Raw genomic sequence first — 17741 nt, 5'->3', positions numbered from 1 at the left:
AGAATCGGAAACAGGCTCCAGGCTCTGAGCCACCAGCCCAGAGCCCGACGCGGGGCTCGAACTCACGGACCGCGAGATCGTGACCTGGCTGAAGTCGGACGCTTAACCGACTGCGCCCCTACAGTGCTGTGATTTTTAAAAGCTAGACAGCCAGTTACTGTGCAACACTCATTTATGTCTACATATTTTGTAACTCACAGTGCAGAAGTATTACTGCAAATTCTTTCACTTCAAATTTTATCATTAACTCTCCACTGGTTACAAACTAAAGAGTTTAATTTTACTTGGCATATATCCTTCCATTCCCTTTGGTTGGCTGAAAATGCATAGCGTGGCCATGTTATACCTATAGGTGTTATATATTACAACTCACACTGTTCCCTCTTTCAGCTCTTCAGCTCAATTGATCTAGAATTACTCTGATTATCTAGCATGACCTTCTGAATTTTCACAAGGATGAAGTTCTATGTCAGAGCCTTAAAAAGATGCATTTACCATTTTAGCTACCTGTGGTCAATAGGAAGATTTATTTTCCCAAAAGTCACTTAATTCCACCATAATATCTTATTTACCTTAGGAAGAACAACAGTGTATTTCTTTGTGCTCAGCTCAGCCTGCCAGCTGAGTCCTTCTCCTATGCTCTTTCTCTTCCACATCCTCCTTCCTGTGTTTGCTTAGTGTACAAATACCAGAAACCAACCTTTCCATCTCCTGTGAATTAGAAAATATTATCACAGCCAGGGTATTGTTGAAAATTAAATTTAACAAATAAAAGTGTAGTGAAGTTTTAAATATAAATCAGACACATCCCTAGGATTTGCTTTTAACTGCACACCTTCTAAGAAATTATATTTTTACTCCCAGCAAATTACCTAGGAGAAAAAAATGACAAGAGTAATCTATTTTTTTCACAGCTGGTTGGTTGGCCAGAGTTTCTCATCAAGGAGTACATGCTGTTTGCTCCCCAGATGGACAGCCTGGATGAGCTACAAATCCACAGAGCCTGGGACACAAGGTGGAAATTATACTGCCAGTGCTTTTAATCTTGCACAGCTCTGCACACTCGAAATTGCAAGTGGCCCATTTCCAAATGAACATCTATTGGGACAATATCCTATATCTTGTCAGAATGAGTCCCATTAAATCCTCAGCTGGAATTAGACCAAAAACTTGTAATAATTATGGGAAACTTATTAAAAAGTTGAAGCCCTAGACTGTGACAGTGAAAACACTTAGGCCACATTAACAGTAATTGAAATCTCTGTATTTCTTTTCAATCAGTTCTTGTTGATGGCCAAGCAAAGAATGCCCAAATGAGAAGATGTGAAACCCAAACACCCAACTTCTAAGGGGGTAATTATCTTTTGTTTCATTACAAAATGTAGTATTGGAATGCTAGTGAACTGATCTCTTGGGAGCCAAGGCACCTGCCAGAAGGCTGTCCCTGGCTCCCATCATGAGCTTGGGTCTTGCCACTGTGTCCACCAACAGGATGCAGTCTCCTTGGGCCTGTGCTTCACATCATGGGTCTCCTTTCCTCTCTCTTCTGCCACTCTACCTTAAAAACGCACTGTTTCCCCAAGCAAGTCCTGAGTGTTAAGAACAAGAGTATTAAATAAATAGCTTTAAAACCTGGCCTAGTGAACATTTGGCTAGTAAGTTTAGGGCTTTTTTTGAAAGCAGAAAATATTAAAGTAATCTTTTCTGCATTTCAGTCACAAGGGTGAATCTACTTTCAATGTGATTCAATCTACTTTCCTCAGATGGGAAAGTTTGTAAAAGGAAAAATTTCAAGTTAGGAGACTTTTTCAACTTGTGTTTTGAGTCTCTTTTTTCAGCTTGTTTTTCAGTAATTTTTACAATGAGGAAGCAGTACACCTGATCATGTTTGGCTTCTCATTTCTGTATTGCTAGGGGTGATTTTTGGGCAACCTTAATTTTGGTTTGTTTTGACTTTTATAGCTCAGGATGACTTAAAGAGATAATTTGGACTCTTGAGAGAGGAACTATAGAGAAAAAGACCCTCAAATTTTGGGCTCATGGAGGGTATAGACCATTCTTAACAGCAAGTCTGATTTATAGAGTGTATCTAGTGAATGCAATTGTATCTACTTTTTACAGAAATTCCAATGCTCAACAAATGCTGCAAGTAGGTCAAACCTTCACTGGAAAACCAGGTTGGGTTGCAGACACCAGATGACAGGAGGGGCAGTGACAGATTGGAGTGACCCAGAGTACTGGAACAATGATGGTGAGAGACTTAAAACTAGATTTTGTGTGCAGGGGTCAAAGAGGGGAACTCTGGGGAGTCCCACTGGGGAAGACTCACTATGCATGGCTATAGAGGGCAGAGGTGTGACATGAGGGTCAAAGGAAGGACACCCAGATAGGCTGTTGTCCCAGAACAAGGAGAATAAGCTGCCAAAGATGAGAATGCATCCTATTTCTGTCGGTGTTCAGGGAAGGTCTGGGCAATCAGTTGGAATTATGGTGGAGGTGACCTATTCAAGTCTGAATGACTGAAGGAAATAGATAACTCTAGGTCCCTTCCAACTCAAATGTGCCATGGTTTTATAAGAATCCATTTATTTGTTTCAAGAGGATGAGACATATTTTGTAATTAGTATCATCCAAATGAATGCCAACACTCTATAGGAAAACCATTTTTCCTAAATACATTACAGGTTCTACTGTTATGATCTTCATAATGTTTTTTTCTTAGATCTTATGATATCAACCCTACTTTAGTTAAATTTAAATTTATCATGAATTCTAAGGTAGCTAAAATTTAAGGAATTTACTTCTGAAATGATGGATCATAATGAAGAGGATAATACTCCCCAACCACTTTAAACATTTAAAAACATAAGATATTGTATTTTGAAGGGTGGAAAGCATCTTTAGAATGGATTCAGAATTCCCTATGCAACATTTGTGATCTTTATATTTTATGTTGTGAGAGGGTAGTGACAATATTAGTACATTTTCTGTTACTTAAAATAGGCTCCTGATAGAAGACTTAAGCTCTAGAACAGAATTGGAATCTCTGTCTTTTTAGCTAATACATTATTCTTAGACTGTTAAATGATAGCTATAATAAAATGATACTTCAGGGCCCCAAAATGAGTTCTTGTGCAAAGCTACAATAGGAGAGTATTGAGTGACAACACAGAAGATCATTAACTCTATTTTCATTGAAACCAATAGCTGTAATGTATTTCCCTGTACAGTGAGCTACTGTGCCCTGGCCTGATTGTGTTCAGAGGATTGATTAATGATAACATCTTAATCTTGCCTCCCTAAGTATGGGGTGTGAAGAAGGGAGGAGGCCTGGGAAGCAGTGAAAATGGCAGAAGTGTGGACAAGAGAATTAAGGGACAGAAGATATACCATTACTTCTTACTAGACAATGTTTAGCTTATACTTTTTTTATTTAAACATTTATTTTTTTATTTTTATTTTTTAATGTAATTTATTGTCAAATTGGCTAACATACAGTGTGTAAAGTGTGCTCTTAGTTTTGGGGGTAGATTCCCGTGGTTCATCGCTTACATAAACACCCAGGGCTCATCCCAACAAGTGCCCTCCTCAATGCCCATCACCAATTTTCCCCTGTCCCCCACTCCCCCCATCTACCCTCAGTTTATTCTCTGTATTTAAGAGTCTCTTATGGTTCGCTTCCCTCCCTCTCTGTTTGTAACTATTTTTTCCCCTTCCCTTCCCCATAGTCTTCTGTTACATTTCTCAAGATCCACATGAGTGAAAACATATGATATCTTTCTCTGACTGACTTATTTCACTCAGCATAATATATTCCAGTTCCATCCACGTTGCTGCAAATGGCATGATTTCATTCTTTCTCATTGCCACGTAGTATTCCATTGTATATAAACCACATCTTTGTCCATTCATCAGTTGATGGACATTTAGGCTCTTGCCATAATTTGGCGATTGTTGAAAGCACTGCTCTAAACATTGGGGATACTTGTGCCCATATGAATCAGCACCCCTGTATCCTTTGGATAAATTCCTAGTAGTAGGATAAATTCCTAGTAGTGCTATTGCTGGGTCATAGGGTAGATCTATTTTTAATTTTTTGAGGAACCTCCACACTGTTTTCCAGAGCGGCTGCACCAGTTTGCATTCCCACCGACAGTGCAAGAGGGTTCCTGTTTATCCACATCCTCTCCAGCATCTGTAGTTTCCTGAGTTGTACATTATAGCCACTCTGACTGGCATGAAGTGATATCTGAGTGTGGTTTTGATTTGTATTTGCCTGATAATGACTGACATTGAGCTTTCATGTGTCTTTTGGCCATCTGGATGTCTTCTTGGTTCAATTGTAAATAGGATTCGTTTCCTGATTTCTCCATTTGTTCCTTCATTATTGGTGTATAGAAATGCAACTGATTTCTGTACATTAATTTTGTACCCTGTGACTTTGCTGGATTCGTGTATCGGTTTTAGCAGTCTTTTGGCAGAGTCTTTCAGGTTTTCCATGTAGAGTATCATGTCATCTGTGAAAAGTGAAAGTTTGACTTCTTTGCCAATTTTGATGCCTTTTATTTCATTTTGTTGCCTGACCGCTGATGCTAGGACTTGTAACACTATGTTAAACAACAGTGGTGAGAATGGACATCCCTGTCGTGTTCCTGATCTTAGGGGGAAAGCTCTCACTTATTCCCCATTGAGGATGATATTAGTTGTGGGCTTTTTATATATGGCTTTTATGATGTTTAAGTATATTCCTTGTATCCCAAATTTCTCGAGGGTTTTTATTAAGAAAGGATGCTGTATTTTGTCAAATGCTTTTTCTGCACCTATTGACAGGATCATGTGGTTCTTATCCTTTCTTTTATTAATGTGATGAATCACATTGATTGATTTGCAAATATTGAACCAACCCTGCAGCCCAGGAATGAATCCCACTTGATCATGGTGAATAATACTTTTTATATGCTCTTGAATTCAATTTGCTAGTATCTTGTTGAGAATTTTTGCATCCATGATCACCAGGGATATTGGCCTGTAATTCTCCTTTTTTGTGGGTCTCTGTCTGCTTTGGGAATCAAGGTAGTGTTAGCTTCATAGAATGAGCCCAGAAGTTTTCCTTCCGCTTCTATTTTTTGGAACAGCTTGAGAAGGATAGGTATTAACTCTGCTTTAAATGTCTGGTAGAATTCCCCAGGGAAGCCATCTGGCCTAAGACTCTTATTTGTTGGGAGATTTTTGATAACTGATTCAATTTCTTCAGTAGTTTTGGGTCTGCTCAAATTTTCTATTTCTTCCCATTTAAGTTTTGGTAATGTGTGGGTATCTAGGAATTTCTCCATTTCTTCCAGGTTGTCCAGTTTGTTGGCCTATAATTTTTCATAGTATTCCCTGATAATTGCTTGTATTTCTGAGGGATTAGTTGTGATAAATCCATTTTCATTCATGATTTTATCTATTTGGGTCCTCTCTGTTTTCTTTTTGAGAAGTCTGGCTAGGGGGTTGTCAATTTTATTTATTTTTTCAAAAAACCAACTCTTAGTTTCATTTATCTGGTCTACTGGTTTTTTTTTTTTTTTTTGGATTCTATGTTGTTTATTTCTGCTCTGATCATCTTTATTATTTCTCTTCTTCTGCTGGCATTGGGGTTTCTTTTGTTGTTCTGCTTCTAGTTCCTTTAGGTGTGCTGCTAAATTTTGTATTTGCCATTTTTCTAGATTCTTGAGATAGGCCTGGATTGCAACATATTTTCCTCTTAGGACTGCCTTTGCTGCATCCCAAGAGTTTGGACTGTTGTGTTTTCATTTTCATTTGTTTCCATATATTTTTAAATTTCTTCTTTAATTGCCTGGTTGACCCATTTGTTCTTTAGTAGGATGTCCTTTAACTTCCATGCATTTGGAGGTTTTCCAAACTTTTTCCAGTGGTTGATTTCAAGTTTCATAGCATTGTGATCTGAAAGTGTGCATGGTATGATATCAATTATTTTATATTTATTGAGAGCTGTTTTGTGACCTGTTTGTGATCTATCTTGGAGAATGTTCCATGTACATTCGAAAAGAATGTGTATTATGCTGCTTTAGGATGACAAATTCTGAATGTATCTGTCAAGTCCATCTGGTTCAGTGTATCATTCAGGGCCATTGTTTCTTTATTGATTTTCTGTCTAGATGATCTTTCCATTGTTGTAAGTGGAGTATTAAAGTCCCCTGCAATTATCACATCCTTACCAATAAGATTGCTTATGTTTTATATATTTGGGTGTTCCGAATTCGGTGCATAAACACTTATAATTGTTAGCTCTTCTTGATGGATAGACCCCATAATTATGATATAATGTCCTTCTTCATCTTTTGTTATAGCCTTTAGTTTAAAATCTAGTTTGTCTGATATAAGTATGGCTACTCCAGCTTTCTTTTGACTTCCAGTAGCATGATAGATGGTTCTCCATCCCCTCACTTTCAATCTGAAGGTGTCCGCAGGCCTAAAATGGGTCTCTTGTAGACAGCAAATAGATGGGTCTTGTTTTTTTTTATCCATTCTGATACCTTATGTCTTTTGATTGGAGCATTTAGTCCATTTACATTCAGTGTTATTATTGAAAGATATGGATTTAGAGTCATTGTGTTATCTGTAGGTTTCATGCTTGTAGTGATGTCTCTGGTTCTTTGTGGTCTTTGCAACATTTCACTCACAGAGTCCCTCTTAGACTCTCTTATAGGGCTGGTTTAGTGGTGATGAATTCCTTCAGTTTTTGTTTGGGAAAACTTTTATCTCTCCTTCTATTCTGAATGACAGGCTTGCTGGATAAAGGCTTGCATATTTGCTTGGCTGCATATTTTTCCTATTCAGCACGTTGAAAATTCCCTGCCACTATGTTTAGCTTATACTTAAGTTTTCTTTTCTCTATTGCTGTTATCCTCCCTGTCAGCCACCATGATGTCTTGTTTGGTTTTTGCTTGCATCATTGAAGATGCATAGGGAATAATCGCTTCTCCTAGTTCCTTCAGAGGGTAAAATTAAAAAAAAAATAGTGGTGTTTTATATTCATTTTCTATTGCTTTCTGCACAATTATCACAGGCTGTGTTTGGTTCTTGACTCAATTTCTTTTCCTAGTCTCTCAGTTATGACCAGGAAGAGAAGAGCTTCCTCTGTTGGTCTCTCCGGTGCTCTGGCCTTACTTATAACCTGGGTGAGCTCTGATTTGCCTTGACTCTTTTTTTTTTCCTTTAAAGTTTATTTATGAGAGAGAAGTGGGACAGAGGGGAGGATAGAAAGAGAAGGAATCCCAAGCAGGCTCTGCATTGTCCACACTGAGCCCATCGTGGAGCTTGAGTCATGATCTGTGAGATCATGACCTGAGTCAAACCAAGGGTCAGATGCTTAACCAACTGAGCCACCAGGTGCCCCTTATTTGCCTTGACTCTTAAGTTCAGTCAGAATCCACTTTCTTTTTTTCTTTTTTAAAAATCTTTATTTATTTTTGAGAGAGAGGGAGGGAGAGAGACAGAGCATGAGCAGGGGAGGGGCAAGAGAGAGGGAGACAGAGAATCTGAAGCAGGCTCCAGCTCTGAGCTGACAGCACAGAGCCCGACATGGGGCTTGAACGCACAGACAGTGAGAGCGTGACCTGAGCCGAAGTCTGAGGCTCAACCTACTGAGCCACCCATGCTCCCCTTTTTTTTTTAATGTTTATTTATTTTTGAGAGGGGGTAGGAAGGGGCAGAGAGAGAGGGAGACACAGAATCTGAAGCAGGCCCCAGGCTCTGAGCTGTCAGCATAGAGCCCAATGTGGGGCTCAAACTCACCAACTGTGAGATTGTGACCTGAGCTGAAGTTGGATGCTTAACTAACTGAGCCACCCAGGCGCCCCAGAGCCCGCTTTCTTCTCTAGAGCTGATCCTTGGGGGGGCCTCACTTACACTGGGAACCTAAATGCTGGGAAGAGTTTGAGGCCAGATTTAACAATTCAGAGGCAAGGGTCAGGTTTCAGTGAAACTACTCAGGTGGCTGTGCAGTCAGAACTTCCAGTACTGTTCTTGCCTGTCCAGTTACGTTCTCCTTTGGGTGGCTGTTCTGACTCCCAACTTCCTTTACTTTTCTGCCAACCCCCACTCACTAATGAGAAACCCAGTACTTGCACACGGTTCCTTTTCCAACAAAGAGTCTTCCAGTGGGGTGACCTGTGCAGACTTACCCACACTTCCACATGTCCTACTGTCTTCCTTCCACTGAAGTCTGACTTTGCTCTCTCATAATCTGAGAGCCTCTTTGGTGATTGCAGAGAGTGGTGGATTTGCTTTCTGGGTAACACAGTGGCATGTGCTCATCTGAAGGTCATTCTATACAAATGGATTAAGTAGTGTATTTGTTTCCATTGGCGCTGCAGCAAATTGCCACATAGTTAGTGGTTAAAACAATACAGATGTATTCTCAGAGTTCTGGAAATCAGAAGTCCCAAGTCAAGGTGTTGGCAAGGTTGTGCTCCTTCTGGAGGCTTGAGGAGAGACTATTTCCTTCCCTTTTTAACTTCTAGAAGCTACCCGCATTTCTTGGCTTTTTTTTTTCTTTAATTACTCCAACCTCTTGCTCTGTCCTCACATCTACTGCTTACTCTGATCTCCAGTCTTCTCTTGTAAGGACCTTAATGGTTATATCAGGCCCACCTGAATAATCCTGGATAATCTCCTTGTCACAAGATCCTTAACTTAATCATACCTGCAAAGTCCTTTTTCCTGTTCCAGGGATTAGAAGGGGGACATCTTTGAGTGGCATTTATTCTGCCTGTCGCAAGTAGTATTCAGTGTAGACGCTCTTTAACTCAGTATTTCTCAAAATGAAACAATATACAGACCCCGTTTTAAGAAATAAAATTTTATAGACTCTGCCCTGTATTGACTTATGTTTATTAGTTTGTTACATGAATGCATAAAAACATTAAACTGCTTATAAAAACCTCGCATTTGTAGCTCTTCTACAAAGATAAAACTAAAACAAATTTACAAATTAAATACAATACATAAAGTGCATAAAATTCAAATTAAGTACACTAATTTAATACGATAGATGATATGGTTTCACTGAAAGTGGAATTGCTGAGAAAATTTGAGCATGGTGCTGACCATGGGCATTGGGTTTCTCCTGAGTATAACATGCCTGTCCTACCTGTTGTGTGATGACTCAGTTCTTCCTTGTTTTCCCTCACAGTTGTTGTTCATAGAGGATTCTCTCACATAATTTGGCTTTTACCTATCTTGAACACTTGCTCATTTCCTCACTTGCCCGAGACAATGAAAATATTACTGTGGATCCCAGTAAAAATACTGGCTCTGAATTTGCACAGCAGTACTTGACTAGGTAATGGTCATCCAGGAGATCCAGAGTATGCTTTCTTAAAAAAGAGGATTATTTTTTAATTGAAAAACCAATCATAATTTCTTACAGAGAATTCACCAGAGGGACTCTGCCTTAACTCTGACGTTAATGGTAGAAATCGTAAGCAGTGGAGGAAGCATTTTTTCATTGAGAATATTCTTTTATGTAAATCTTACATCACTTAACTTTTAACTTTTTTAATTAGCAATAATTGCACCTCGGATAAACCTCATTGGCTACAATACTGCCACTGCACAAAGCTTAACTTTTAACTTTTTAATCTTTGTACAATACACTAAAGCTCTTGAGGGAGTATTTACAAGACTGCTTTTTCAATAGTCTGTGACTATATATTTGATGGGGGAAAAAAGTAGTTTAGAAAGGAGAGAGTAGGGGATAGACAGAGTGAGAGGGATGTAAGGGGTGATGAGTGGATGAGAAACTGATTATATGAGAGCCCTGGTTTCCATTGTGCTGAACAGTTTGGCTATTGGGTTACATAGTCACCCAGGAAAGAATTTAAGTGTCCTCATAGTCTGGAGAAGGTATGGGCTCCCTGTCCTGGCTGTAGTTCTTTCTATAATCTGACCCTCACAAAGCTATTATTTCCTTGGTGTTCTCCTCCATTAGTGAAGGTTGGTAGGATGTGATTTCACAAGCTGCTTCTGGACCAGAATTCTCCTGTTTGCTGAGCTCCATGCTGTTCTGAGAACATCAGTTACAATGCTATCTGCTTTCTTCTGGGAAAATTCTAGTCTGCAGTCAGGTCAGTGAAGGTGATTAGAGATCCTGGGGCTAGTAGGATTGCACACTGCCATATCAGTCCTTATGAAATTCATTGGCTCCTAATTTTTAATTTGTTTTGAAAAAAAAAAAAAAAGACAAATTTACATTTCCTTTCCCTACTGCTGTCATTCACACTAGAAGGAATTTTATGCTTTCTTTGTGAAACAAAACAATTCTGTAATGGAAGAAAGGAATCTTGGAAAAACATCAGCAAGGTATACACATTTTTTGTTCTTGCATTTGGGTTTAGCAGCTAAGATATACCCCAAATTATTATCTACCTAAGATTTATCACAAGGTCATAATCTCATCAAAATCCTATCCGCTACACAGAATTGCCCGAATTCACTTCCTGTTGGTAAATTTACTCACCAATTTTATGTTTTCAACTCTCAACTTCTTAATAGAATGTGGCATTTGGTTTTTAAGACCTGATCATTGCGATGTAATTACAATAGAAACATCTTGTTGGTGTGCAATGGGTGCACAATATTTAATGAATAAATAAACAAGTGAATGATGCTAAAAAGCTGATTTTTAAATCTTAATTTCATGGATTGCTTTGATGCCATTGTATGATTTTATTATAAGTAGATTCTACCAGAAACCAAGGGAGAGTTGGAAAGAGATGGAATGGGATAAGGGTGTGGTGAAGGAGGAGCAGGTATGATGCTTTGGTGTTATGTGCTGAGATTTTTTTTTTTTTTTTTTTTTAGAGCACAGAAAATAATAACATGACAAACATTATATTCACCACCAGAAATTATTATTTTGAACATTTCTTTTTTCACATTTTCTTTAAGTCTTTGATTTTTAACGAAAAATAAATAGAAATAAAACTGAAGTGTCTTTTTGCTCCACACCTTGGCCCATACCCCTTTACCCATCATCCAACCATTGCCACAACTGTGGATTTGGTGAAAATCCTTCCAGTTTATTCTTTTACATTTGTGTGTGTGTGTGCACACATGCATATGTGGGTATAGTGTTATTTTCTAGCTTGCATTTTTAATTTTCTGAAATGCGGTGTGGATAGGATTTGCAGGAGGGCTATGCTTTTTCTTCCTTTTCCCTCTCTTTTTCTGCTTTTGGTCCTGAGCTAGTTTTCTTTTTTGTATACTTTATCTCCTATAAGTTAGGAAGACATGTTTTTCAGGACCTAGTATTTTCTTTATTTATTTACTTTTTAAATTTTAAGTAGGTCCCATGCCCAACGTGGGGCTTGAACTCAAGACCCAGAGATCAAGACACACATGCTGTACTGTGAGCTAGCCAGTTGCCCCCAGGACCTAGTATTTTCTTAAAACAAACAAACAAACAAACAAACAAACAAACAAACAAACAAAACTTTATTTTTCTACTTATGAAGAGAAGACAGGATTATTTGGAAAACTGAGAAAACATCAACAGGTCTGTGTTAACTGGGAGGCTTGCTTACCTGCAGAGGAGCTCCTGCCCTGGCAATCCCTACTCCCTCTCTTCTGTTTTATTTTTCTCCATAGCACGTACTAGTATCTGAGGTACTATATATTTACATGCTCATTTGTTTATTTCCTGCATCCTGTCCCTAGAATCTAAGTTCCATCAAACTGGGGCTTTTGTTTTTCTACCATTATTTCTCCCATGTCTAGAATTGTGGAAGGCACCCAGTAAATATTTGTGGTATGAATAAATGAATGAACAGCTTCACTATTTTTCGTATTATATACATGTCATTTTATATGAAAAGGCATCATATAAAACAGCTTTTTTTATTTTTATTTTTTAAATGTTTATTTATTTATTTGGAGAGAGAGAGAGCAAGTGGGGAAGAAGCAGAGAGAGATGGGGAGAGAGAATCCCAAGCAGGCTCCACTCTGTCAGTGCAGAGCCAGACATGGGGCTCAATCCCATGAACTGAGATCATGACCTGAGCTGAGAAGAAATCAAGAGTTGGACGCTTAATCAACGGAGCCACCCAGGCACCCCAAAACAGCTTGCTTTTTAAAACCATATATATTGTCAACACTTTCCATATCAAGAACATTTTTCTCTAACACTTTTCATAATGGCTCCTTAATATGTCACTTTAGAAGCGTGACAGTTTACTTAATCATTATCTAGTAATGCACATCTTGATGGTGTGCAAAATTTTATAATAAACGACAGCTCAGGGAAAGATGGGCACTTGAATACACATCCCTTCCTTGCACTCTCTCTCCCATCCTGTGGAATAGCACTGCAACTAGAGCCGGCAAGGGGGCAGGACTCCAGTTCCCTCACTTTATAAACTTCACATAGCTCCCTAGCTATTTGTTATCACTGTCCTTTTTCCACCTGGTGCATTTGAGTCAGAAGGGAACAAGTGTTGTATTTCTCTTCTTATTCAAAGCCATCATCCAATGTTGTTGAGTATTGCATTTCAATACTTCTAATAGGACATGCATCATGGGCCGAACCTGTGATTTTTCCCCCTTAGGAGATTTTGGCTGATCATTCAGGAATACAGCTTATTTTGTTTTGCTAATTTCATGCAACTCCCTGCCTGTCACTTAATCTTCAGCACCTCTCAAATCAATTGATCAGAGGTAATTTAGGTAAAGCATTTGCTTTCTCTTCCTACCCTGTGATCAATAAGTGACTCTTTAGGAATAATTAAGTGTCCTTACCTCCTAGCATGCACCACCTAAGGGCCCCTTAGTTACTGGTACACAAACTTGCTGCTGTGACCCAAGGAGAAATGTTCTCCTTAGAAGGATAAGCTCCTTAGTAATATGGGTATGAGGATAAATCAGTGACTCATTAGTTCCAAGGAATGTCCCTTTTCATCTTCCAGAGAAATATCCTTTGTACTTTCTTGCCTCTAAAAGTTTAAGGAGATCCCAATTATTTTTATTTATTCACCTATATTGGCCAGCCTAAGATGGCCTTACTCAAAGTCTCAGAATAATAAAGTCTTACAGGAGTTAAAGGGGTTTTACATTATATTTATCTGCAAAACACACTTGATTTAATTAAGATATGTGATAGACATAATGGTAATACTTCCTATTTATAGTGTTTTTATAGTTTTTAAAAGATTTCTGCAGACTCCATCATTTGTCCCTTGCAGTGTGAATATCTTTATTTTATTGGAGAAGAAGCTGACTTTTAGAAAGGTCCGTGTTTTGCCCATTGTTACAGTTAGTGAGAAGGGAAGTCAGAATTCAAATCCCAAACCACTGATCCAGTTCTTCTGACAAAGCTTAGATGCCCAGCACTATCCAGATGTTCTTTACCCTCCTGCATGTTAGAATCATCTGAGGAGCTTATTAAAAAAACACTACTTCCTGGGCTCACCCCTCTCAAGGATTCTACACCAAGGATTCTGTTCCAGGGCCAGGAATCACTATTTTTTTTAAAAAAAGTTCTCCAGGCGATTCTAATGTGCAGTCTTAGGGTTCTCCAGCACAGTCTCCCTAGGTAGTGATGAAACAATAGGCAGTTCGCCTCTAATCAAGAAAAGCAGTTTAGCACAAAAAAATAGAAAAGAATGATGACTTCATTTTGCTCTCCCTCTATGTCATTAGAGAAAATCATGGGAGTTTAAAAGTCATTGCAGAGAGATTAAGCTTTTTATTAAGAATTATGGAATGGCAGAAGTTTCTAGCTATGTCGTGACCCTCTCAGGGAAGAAAGCTGCCCCCTTCCCACTGGCAGGTGACTCCTCTACCAGAAATGTGAGGTCAATCGATACCTTACCATTACCGTATTTTGACCTATCTCCTTTTGACGATGCAAAAGAATGTTAATCAGGGCTGATTATTTTTTGGTTCATCAAAAGACTTGACTCCAGTCAGCGAATCTCCATTCTTTGTTTAAAGTCTTGAAGTGCAAGAATTTGGCTATTCTATTTGTCTTTTCTGTCTCATCTGGCATGGGTTTGGCACACATCCACGGCTTCACCTGTTTGGCTCCTTTTCATACACTGGTTTCAGAAAAGCAATGGAATTCTCTGCTGTAGGCACACCAGTGTCTAATCTTGAGAGGGCTTCTCCAGACTTCAGTAGTGCTTGTTCAGGAGGTCTGCTCCTGTGTATTTTTTAACCACTGCTCATGCTTGATTTATTATGCCTTACCTCTGCTTCAGGAAGGGCCTCCTCAGAATTCTAGTCCTATGTTGCTTGTGTCTATTCAGAGTTTGTGTACTCTTTTTGTATAACATCCTACATTTAAATAATTGGCTTTGAGGAGGCAAGAGGCCCCCCAGGCACAACTAAGCCCAGTCTTTACAGCCAGACCCATCTGCCTTGTTGGAATTTCAGGGTTTCCACTCATGAGCTGGGAGGTCTGAGCCAAAATACTTAATCTCTTGGAACCTCAGTTTCTTCATTTGATTTGAGAATTAAATAAAATGATTTGTTAAGTGCCTGACATAACATGGGTGCTCCATCTGTGTTAGTCTGTTTTCCTAGACTTGATATTCTGTTTTCAAAATACTATAGTTGCATAGCTAAACCTGCCTGTGTTATCTTCACCCCTCAATAAATAGGTCTAGCTGCTCAACAATTCACTGAGAAAATTGGAATTCTATCTCTGATCTGCCCAATTCCAAAGATTGTTGCTTCTTTGGTAAGCATCTTCTGGATTTTAGGTAGGGCATCTATTTAAAGAATGGAAAGAGAGATGCTTAAACAATAATGTCCAAGTCACTGCCTGCTTTTGCCAAGCCCCAACCTTTGCATGAAACATTTGGGTAGGGTAGGGTATGAGACATATAGGGGTGTTGATGGTTTTGGTGGCATAGTTGTGTGGGAGTGGGTGTGTGTCAACAGAAGGAATGTGATTGTAATAATCAGTTCACAAAACTCCTCACAGTGTCTAAGTGGCAGAGCCCTGCATGTTGAGAAGCTCCAGAGAGTCTTTAAGTGAGAAACTTCTCACAGGAGTCAAATATCAACAAAACATCTGTGTGCCTAATCAAGGAGGTACAAGGCCACACTTAGTCAACAGGAAGATTCCCTATAGAAAGACATCACTAAAAGAGTGCCGTATGATTTATTTGCTCTAGCTCAATTTCCATCTGTCTCATAAAATGGATTGTGTACACATTGCACTCCAGGCATCCAGCCAGGGCAGAAGCATACTAAGGAGCAGAAAACCTTCCCCTCCTTCGGGTTGTTGGTGACATGCTCTGCTAAGAGCCAGGCATGGCTAGGGTGGTCTACAAGGAAATGCCTTGGACCACTAACCAACATCATAGACTTTTGGGAGTTGGCTGGATCACGGGCCTTTGAATAAGGCTTCATAGCAATAATGGGGGCCAGGTGGGTTTTGAACATTGTGCTTTTTTCCAGAAATTCCTGTCACTTACATTTACAGACTCCAGATGGTAATTTTGCCAGTTCAGGCAAGATGCTATCCATAGTTGCTTATATTTCCTATATAAATGGAGAATGGGCCGAACAAATGCTTTTTTGCTATAGCATGTCAGAGCAAATCAGATGAAACAGAAACCCTTTGTTATTCTGTAAACAGGTGAAGGAACTGCTTGTGGCCAAGAAAAAACCAATGTGATCCTATAAAACCGAATCAATAGTAAGGACCCAAAAATTCCTAGAGCCTTCTAAAAATTGAACTATGTGGGGACTTCTTACCTTTTCTAGGTAACAGAAATCTCATTTCTTTTGTTCCTAAAGTTTCCTTGTTTATGTTATTGTAACATCATCAATAGATTTTAAGAAACTAGTTCTGTAGGTTTCTTCAGGTTTCCTCCTTTTCATTTGTTTTTGTTAGGCAAACCTAACAAGTCAGTTCCATAACATGTTTGCCATGGAGAGGGAGGAAAAGGAAGTCAATGTGAGGACACCCCCAGACAAGATTCCATGTCCTCTCCTCTGGAGCCACAGCATTCCTGTGAACACACCCTGCTCAGCTCTGTGTGACTTGGGACAGTTATAAAGCCACTCAGAGATTTAATTCCTTCTTTCATGAGATGGACATAATATACCTATCTTTCAAGTTTCTCTGGAGGAATGGCATAGAGTTACATAAAGTCATGGTCTTACTCCTGTATGCTCAGTGGATGGGGTTTAATAAATATTTCTTATATCTGAATCTGAATGTCAAAGCTTCATGCTGGGGTGGGTGATAGAGAGAGACAGCTCTGCTCTTTGGGGTTAGAGTATCTCCTGGTAGAGGAGATTACCTCTCCTCTGAGACAGATGACTCAGCAGCCCTCTGTGAGCCCACTGCCTGCCGGACACAGTGACTGAGTGCTGAGGAAAGCAATGAATAAAAGAACCCCCTCCCCCATGGAGCTTATGGCCTAGTTGGAGACAGGGGCATTCAAATAAACAAATTACCATCCAGATGCTAAGGGAAACAACTAAATCATGCACAGGGGAGAGGGATAACACACAGAAAAAGTAAGGCCATGGGTTAATCTGGCCTGCTGCCTGTTTCTGTAAATAAAATTCATTGGAACACATCTATGTTCATTTGTTCATGTATTGTCTTCAGCCACTTTTGCCCTAAAGTGGCAGAGATGAGTATAGCCTGTTGTGTTTTAACATGGTACATGTTCCTAAAAATTACTACCCTATGCAAGATTGTGCAATAACATCCACAGACCATATGGGGAAAATGGCATTGTGGGCAACACTCAAACAGTCAGGGACAAATATTAAAAATCGATAGGAAGCTGATAAAGATAGCATCACTATTTTACACCTGTTAAATGGTTAAGAAACATATACCACAATAAATATGGAAGTTGACCTTGAAAAAGACGTGGCATCTTCCAGCAGGGCTTCAGCCTGTGCGCTATTCAGCGGTAGAGGAGGGTCATCTGAAATCTGATGGGAAGCGGTAGCGCCCGGCAGGCGGGAGGGGGGTGGGGGACGATACGGCTCACAGCATCCCTGGTGACCTGGAGCAGATGGTGGATGTTTGAGGTACGTGTGTGTGTGCGTGTTTTGCGTATTCCTGGGTGTCTTATTTCAGCGGGATGCAGTTTTCCATCGTCACCTAGTGTTTCTCATGGAGGAAACTGTACTTAAACAAACAAGAAATTTGTGTCATGCTCCTATTGTTCCCCAATATATTAATCACTCTGGGACAAATTCATGTTTCTGAAACAAGTGTTATTGATTGTTGTTGCAACAGCGACCATATGGCCCACAAATCCTAAAGGACATACCATTTAGCCCTTTCTGGAAAATGTTTACCGACCTCTGGCACAGAGGAAGGAGGGGTTAATGCTGAGTATCAGGAAGGTTCCCAGAGGGTGTCATGCCATGTCTGAAGAGGAGAAGTATGACAGGTTGACACAGGGGAACAGGAACGTTTTGCCATTTTTATTGTTATTCCTTCTCCCATCCTATATGTGCATTTCTTCATCCCTGCCTCCTTTCCCAGGAGTGCAGCTTTTCTGAGTTTTATACAGAGGGAACTAAGTGTGGGTCAGAAAATGCTTCTTTGATTTAAGAACACTGAAAGTCATTTTTTGCCCCCAAAATACTTCTCCCAGCCCTCATCTTGGAAAGACATGGCCTTGGTAATCCCTTCCTTGTGGTAAAGCAAATAGAGTGGCTCATCAGTGTCATTATTACTAAGTTACATAGTCCTC

The 17741-nt window shown here is 39.5% G+C and overlaps 1 long non-coding RNA gene and 1 pseudogene across 1 annotated transcript; one reads left to right on the top strand and one right to left on the bottom strand.

The window, feature by feature from the left end:
• The first annotated feature begins 914 nt into the window (after positions 1-914).
• Positions 915-16153, top strand: LOC121016901 (uncharacterized). The gene is made up of 3 exons (XR_005784519.1): positions 915-1015; positions 2122-2251; positions 15908-16153. It is a non-coding gene; the product is annotated as an uncharacterized LOC121016901 (long non-coding RNA).
• On the bottom strand, positions 9527-9629 carry LOC121016919 (uncharacterized; annotated as a pseudogene).
• Positions 16154-17741: the final 1588 nt, after the last annotated feature.

This window comes from Herpailurus yagouaroundi, unplaced genomic scaffold, assembly GCF_014898765.1.
Source record: "Herpailurus yagouaroundi ecotype Mexico unplaced genomic scaffold, PumYag 213, whole genome shotgun sequence".
NCBI classification, from domain to species: Eukaryota; Metazoa; Chordata; class Mammalia; order Carnivora; family Felidae; genus Herpailurus; species Herpailurus yagouaroundi.
The sequence above is the reverse complement of the archived record's forward strand: the minus strand, read 5'-3'. Positions and strand labels throughout refer to the sequence as shown.